At 49.5% G+C, this 5,518-nt stretch overlaps 1 pseudogene; it reads left to right on the top strand.

The window, feature by feature from the left end:
• Nucleotides 1–1,957: 1,957 nt before the first annotated feature.
• Nucleotides 1,958–2,708, top strand: LOC119338962 (annotated as a pseudogene).
• The last annotated feature ends 2,810 nt before the right edge of the window (nt 2,709–5,518 follow it).

Genomic DNA, 5,518 nt, shown 5'->3' with positions numbered 1-5,518 from the left:
TATAAAGGAATCGTCGACATTGACCACATGGCATTTCGCTTTGGCTCAACATAGGAGAAGCAATCCTGTACAACGTAGGATATCACAAAGAAGTTCAGCTGGTCAGGAACCAAATGTTCAGACTCTGCTTGCTTTTGGGGATTGCTTTTGCCTCCTTGCTCTTGCATGGAACAAAATCATAACTCATTACTTTCTATGCAACAAACAATACTAACCATGGAAACACGATCAAAATAATATTAACCATGAATCAATCAAGAAACACACAAACAAATGGGCATGTTTGAAGAAGAAAAAGTTCTTGCAGTCGGCACATTAAAAATACCAACAGAAAATGGAAAGTGGGAATACTTTGAATTTTCCTAAAGGCTGCAGTGGGCATTCGAATCGTTTGTATCCTTCTAGTGCCTGCTCTGGGCATATCCTCGGATCTACTACGCAACAACTTGATGACACAAACTGAAGGTATGTATATGTTCATCTAGGCAATGAGGAGGTCAATGGCGTGAGTAAGAGTCAAGGCCGAACAGGAGGCCAAGTGTAGCATGCCATCTGAGCCAAGTTCTACATCGACATGTGTGAGCTGAGACTGCATCGCGACGATCAAGATCATGGCGGCAGAGGGGTGGTGGGAAGAATACGATCTCGTGTACCTGAGTTTCCTGGGCTGTCCGACGTATCCGATGGCTGGTTTAGCTAGCTAGCTTTCCTACGTGAAAGCCAAAGATCGATCCAGTAGCTTGGTTTGGCCTAAGCATTGTACGTGCGCGTACCCGCCGGAAGAACTTGGCGGCGGACAGCGTCGTGAAGGTCGAGGCTGCGCTAACATCCGGCAGAGAATTGGAGCGCACAATCGAAGGTCCAGCTGCAGGGAAGATGTTGCCGTCCTGGAACCCTCCACATCGCCTCTGCGCTTTCAGGGCAGGGTGGCTCAAGATCTACGCGGCAGGAGTTAGCTAGGCTAGACGACGGCGTCGACGGGAAACCCTAGTATGGCCCGCCCAACCTAAGGCAATTGGGGAGACAAATTAGAGCCTAATTTAAGGCTGGTTTTGTAGAAAACCGGTAAAATGAAAACCAGAGATGGAAGGGGCGAAAAAAAAACGTAGGGGCACGGGGGGAGGGGCGATCGAAGGAGGTCGGACGAAGCCTGCGACGTAAGAGGGGAAACGGAACGTTCCGTTTCTTTTAGGTAGTAGAGATAGAGACAAGAGATCTCACCGCGAGGAAAAAAAAACTTTAAGAGCAACTCCAACGGGGCAACCCATTTCGTCCACCGCCGTCTGTTTGGATCGCCGCGGACACAAACGGCGGTCCAACGCGCCGACCCAAACGGACGCGTGTCCGCTTTTCGTCCGCGGGCGACCCATTTCTCGCCCATTTTTGAGCCGGATTTGCATCGGCGCGGACAGGAGACGGACGCGCGTGCCTACTCCTCTCCCCGGGCCCGCCGGTCGGTGGCAGCCACCATCATTTTCCCCATTTCACCCAAAACCCTCCCGCCCGCGCGCGCTCCCGTCCCACACCCGCATGGACGACGACCTCGACCTCGACGCCGCCGCTCGCCTCGTCTTCCTCGCCTCGTCCGACATGAAGACCGTCCCCTCCGGCAAAGGCAAGCCTCGTGCCCCGCGCAAGACCGCCGCCGCGACCAAGCCAAAGAAGGCGCTGATGTCCGAATAGCGGTCGGCGGAGTCGGCCAAGAGGAAGGCGGAGGCACGCCGCGGACGCGAGGGATGAAGCCGTCACAGTTGCCGCCGTCGCCGCCACCGCGCAGCAGGAGGTCACCAATGCCCGCGTCGCGGCAGCAACGAGGGAGGCGCTCTAAATGCTAGGGTTAAACCCTAGCCAGCACCGCCTCGTCAACACCGTCATGGCCGCCGCAGCCAGCACCGGCTCGTCCGCGTTCCCTTAGATGGTTCTACCCGGCTCGCCCCGCGCGTCGGCTTGCACCCCGATGCCCGGCTTCCACGTGTACCCGCAGCCCTCCCGCCTCTCCGGGGAGTGCTCGCCCGACGTGAGCGTGGTGGCGCCTTCCACGCCCACGCCCGCGCCCATCGACCTCAACGCCACACTGATAGCCAGTGGCTCGTCATCTGGAGGAGCGAGGAAACGCGCGCAGGAGATGTCGGCCAACGTGCTACCGGACGCCCGCAACCTGTTCGACGGAATGTCGGCAGCCGGCGACGAGGACTACATGCAGAACCTCATCTTTGAGGGCAGTGCGCCCGCCGCTGGCTATGATCCCGACGAGACACAAAGCCAAGACGGCCGCGGGGTGTTCATGCCGGGCGCTGGCTATGATCCCGGATCAGTCGGCCTTCATGCGTGATCAGGTCGGGATGGACCTGGACAGCTTCCCACTTGACCACGAGTTTCCGGACGACTACGGGCAAGAGGAAGAGGACGAGTGCGACATCGAAGTGGAGCCTTTGTTTGAGGACGAGCTCGCCAACCAAGCCGCCGGACCGAAGCCAAAGCGCAAGAGCAAGCGCACGAAGGCATACACGGCAGCCGAGGAAAAGCTTATTTGCGAGTGTTGGAGAGACATTGGACAAGACCCCAAGATAGGCGTCGAACAAAAGCATTCAACTTTTTGGATTCGTGTCCACCGGGAGTTTCATGAGCGCAAGAAGTTTCCTCCCTACCAAATTGTGAGCACGCGCGGGTGGGTGTCCATTTCAAAGCGATGGAGAGTGATCCAGTAAGAGTGCAACAAGTTTTGGGCCACTCTTGAGAGCGTCAAGGCCCGCCCCGTGAGCGGCATCGGCATGCAAGACATGGTATGGTAGCAAGCCGCCCTCGTTTGTGTCATAAAGTTCATGCTTGCGTGTTCATTTGCATACCATTTTTGCCAATATGCTTGCATGAAAACATTTGTAGGCATTTCAAGCTTTGGAGGCATTCAAGGTCCAACACAACAGCAAGTGCTTCAACCTCTCCCATTGTTTTAGGTGTTGGAGAACGTAGTAATTTCAAAAAATTTCCTACGCACACGCAAGATCATGGTGATGTATAGCAACGAGAAGGGGAGTGTATCTTCATACCCTTGAAGATCGCTAAGCGGAAGCGTTTATCAACGTGGTTGATGTAGTCGTACGTCTTCACGATCCGACCGATCCAAGTACCTAACGCACGGCACCTCCGAGTTCTGCACACGTTCATCTCGATGACGTCCTTGCCTTCTTGATCCAGCAAGACGGGCGAAGTAGTAGATGAGTTCCGGCAGCACGACGGCGTGGTGAAGGTGTTGGTGAAGAACAATCTCCGCAGGGCTTCTCCTAAGCACTACGGAAACTATGACGGAGGATAAACTAGAGGGGACGGGGTTGCCGGCACACGACTTGGTGTTTCTTGATGTGTCTTTGGTGCTAGCCCTGCCCCTCTATTTATATGTTGAGCCTTGGGGTCGAAACTTGGAGTAAAAGCCTCCACAAAGTCGGTTTCACCCGAAAGGCAAGAGTCCTTCTTGGACTCCAGGGCCAGACACCAGGGTTCCCGGCGTCTGGACACAGACGCCAGGGACCCTGGCGTCTGGCCCCTGGACTCCGCAATACTTCCTTTTGCGCTTTCCAAAAACCTTGTGGGCTTTCCCCTTTGGCCCAAATAACGTGTTCTCGTACCCAAACATTTCGGGAAACATCCGGAACTCCTTCCGGTGAATTCCGGAACCCTTCCGGAGATCAAACACTATTATCCCATATATCAAACTTTATCTCCGGACCATTCCGGAGTTCCTCGTCATGTCCATGATCTCATCCGGGACTCCGAACAATATTCGGTCACCAACATACATAACTCATATAATACTATATCGTCAACGAAACATTAAGCGTGCGGACCCTACGGGTTCGAGAACTATGTAGACATGACCGAGACATGTTTCCGGTCAATAACCAATAGCGGGACCTGGATGCCCATATTGGCTCCCACATATTCTATGAAGATCTTTATCGGTCAAACCGCATAACAACATACGTTGTTCCCTTTGTCATCGGTATGTTACTTGCCCGAGATTCGATCATCAGTATCTCAATACCTAGTTCAATCTCGTTGCCGGCAAGTCTCTTTACTCGTTCCATAATACATCATCCCGCAACTAACTCATTAGTTACAATGCTTGCAAGGCTTATAGTGATGTGCATTACTTGAGTGGGCCCAGAGATACCTCTCCGACAATCGGAGTAACAAATCCTAATCTCGAAATACGCCAACCCAACATGTACCTTCGGAGACACCTGTAGAGCTCCTTTATAATCACCCAGTTACGTTGTGACGTTTGGTAGCACACAAGGTGTTCCTCCGGTAAACAGGAGTTGCATAATCTCATAGTCATAGGAACATGTATAAGTCATGAAGAAAGCAGTAGCAACATACTAAACGATCAAGTGCTAAGCTAACAGAATGGGTCAAGTCAATCACATCATTCTCCTAATGATGTGATCCCGTTAATCAAATAACAACTCATGTCTAAACTTAACCATCTTTGGAATAATGAGCTAGTCAAGTAGAGGCATACTAGTGACATTATGTTTGTCTATGTATTCACACATGTATTATGTTTCCGGTTAATACAATTCTAGCATGAATAATAAACATTTATCATGAAATAAGGAAATAAATAATAACTTTATTATTGCCTCTAAGGCATATTTCCTTCAGTCTCCCACTTGCACTAGAGTCAATAATCTAGTTCACATCATTATGTGATTTAACACCAATATTCACATCTGTATGTGATTAATACCCATAGTTCACATTGTCATGTGATCAACACCCAAAGGGTTTACTAGAGTCAATAATCTAGTTCACATTGCTATGTGATTAACACCCAAAGAGTACTAAGGTATGATCATGTTTTGCTCGTGAGAGAAGTTTAGTCAACGGGTCTGTCATATTCAGAGCCGTATGTATTTTGCAAATATTCTATGTCTTCAATGCTCCGCATGGAGCTACTCTAGCTAATTGCTCCCACTTTTAATATGTATCCAGATTGAGACTTAGAGTCATCTGGATCAGTGTAAAAGTTTGTATCGATGTAACTTTTACGACGAACTCTTTTATCACCTCCATAATCGAGAAACATCTCCTTAGTCCTTACTAGGGATATTCTTGACCGCTGTCCAGTGATCTACTATTAGATCAAAATTATATTCCTTTGCCAAACTCAGAGCAAGGTATACAATAGGTCTGGTATACAGCATAGCATACTTTATAGAACCTATGACTGAGGCATAGGGAATGACTTATCATTCTCTTTTTCTATTTTCTGCTATGGTCGGGTTTTGAGTCTTACTCAACTTCACACCTTGCAACATAGACAAGAACTCCTTCTTTGACTGTTCTATTTTGAACTACTTCAAAATCTTATCAAGGTATGTACTTATTGAAAAATCTTATCAAGCGTCTTGATCTATCTTATAGATCTTGATGCTCAATGTGTAAGTAGCTTCACCGGGGTCTTTCATTGAAAAACTTTTATTCAAGTATCCTTTTATGCTATCCAGAAATTCTATAT

This window comes from Triticum dicoccoides, chromosome 7B, assembly GCF_002162155.2.
Source record: "Triticum dicoccoides isolate Atlit2015 ecotype Zavitan chromosome 7B, WEW_v2.0, whole genome shotgun sequence".
Lineage (NCBI taxonomy): Eukaryota > Viridiplantae > Streptophyta > Magnoliopsida > Poales > Poaceae > Triticum > Triticum dicoccoides.
This window is presented reverse-complemented; position numbering and strand designations above follow the sequence as displayed.